At 44.4% G+C, this 1,587-nt stretch overlaps 1 pseudogene; it reads left to right on the forward strand.

Annotated features, from left to right (window-relative positions):
- The window catches only part of LOC127745557 (uncharacterized), a 144,784-nt pseudogene that overhangs the window by 32,215 nt on the left and 110,982 nt on the right, over nt 1–1,587 (forward strand).

Below are 1,587 nucleotides of genomic sequence, written 5' to 3' on the forward strand. Positions count from 1 at the left end.
ACACAGTGTCTGCAGGCATTTGAGACCCTGAAAGCTAAGCTGGTCACATCACCAGTCATCTCTGCACCAGATTGGATATTGCTATTTGAATTAATGTGTGATGCCAGTGACCATGCCATTGGTGCAGTGTTGGGACAGAGGCATAACAAGCTTCTGCACGTCATTTGTTATGCCAGCCGTGTCCTAAATGACGCACAAAAGAATTACACAACCACAGAAAAAGAGTTACTTGCAGTGGTCTATGCCATTGACAAGTTTAGATCCTATCTAGTGGGATCCAAAGTGGTTGTGTACACTGACCATGCTGCTCTTAAATATTTACTCACAAAGCAAGATTCAAAACCCAAGCTTATAAGATGGGTGTTGCTTCTGCAAGAGTTTGATATAGAAATAAGAGACAGAAAAGGGACAGAGAACCAAGTAGCTGATCATCTGTCCCGAATAGAACCAGTAGCTGGGGCGTCCCTCCCTTCTACTGAGATCTCTGAGACTTTCCCAGATGAGCAACTCTTTGCCATTCAGGAAGCTCCATGGTTTGCAGATATTGCAAATTATAAAGCTGTGAGGTTCGTACCCAAGGAGTACAGCAGCGTGCAAAGAAAGAAATTAATTTCAGATGCCAAGTACTACCTCTGGGATGAACCGTATCTCTTTAAGAGATGTGCAGACGGAGTGATCCGCAGATGTGTACCCAGAGAAGAAGCACAAAGGATCCTATGGCATTGCCACGGATCACAGTATGGAGGACATTTTGGAAGTGAGCGAACAGCCACTAAAGTCCTCCAATGTGGCTTCTACTGGCCTACTCTCTATAAAGATTCCCGAGAGTTTGTGCGTAACTGTGACAGTTGCCAAAGAGCTGGTAACTTGCCTCACGGATATGCCATGCCTCAACAAGGGATATTAGAGATAGAATTGTTTGATGTATGGGGCAATGACTTCATGGGGCCATTCCCACCATCATACTCAAACACTTACATTCTAGTGGCAGTGGACTATGTATCTAAGTGGGTAGAAGCAATTGCCACACCCACTAATGATACCAAGACCGTGTTGAAATTCCTCCAGAAACACATCTTCAGCAGATTTGGTGTTCCCAGAGTACTAATCAGTGACGGGGGCACTCATTTCTGCAATAGACAGCTACACTCTGCTATGGTTAAATATGGAATTAGCCACAAAGTGGCAACTCCGTATCATCCACAGACAAATGGGCAAGCTGAGGTCTCTAACAGAGAGCTAAAAAGAATCCTGGAACGGACTGTGATGGCCTGAAGAAAGGATTGGGCAAAGAGCTTGGATGATGCTCTGTGGGCATACAAAACAGCATTCAAGACTCCTATAGGAACCTCTCCATACCAACTAGTGTATGGGAAGGCCTGTCATCTGCCCGTGGAACTGGAACATAAAGCCTACTGGGCAACCAGATTCTTAAACATGGATGCTCAGTTTGCTGGTGAAAAAAGATTACTCCAGCTAAATGAGCTAGAGGAGTTCAGACTCAATGCCTTTGAAAATGCAAAAATTTATAAGGAAAAGGCAAAGAAATGGCATGACAAAAAGTTGTCAACCAGAGTCTTTGAGCCA

The sequence above is a fragment of the Arachis duranensis genome, chromosome 3 (genome assembly GCF_000817695.3).
Source record: "Arachis duranensis cultivar V14167 chromosome 3, aradu.V14167.gnm2.J7QH, whole genome shotgun sequence".
Taxonomy (NCBI): domain Eukaryota; kingdom Viridiplantae; phylum Streptophyta; class Magnoliopsida; order Fabales; family Fabaceae; genus Arachis; species Arachis duranensis.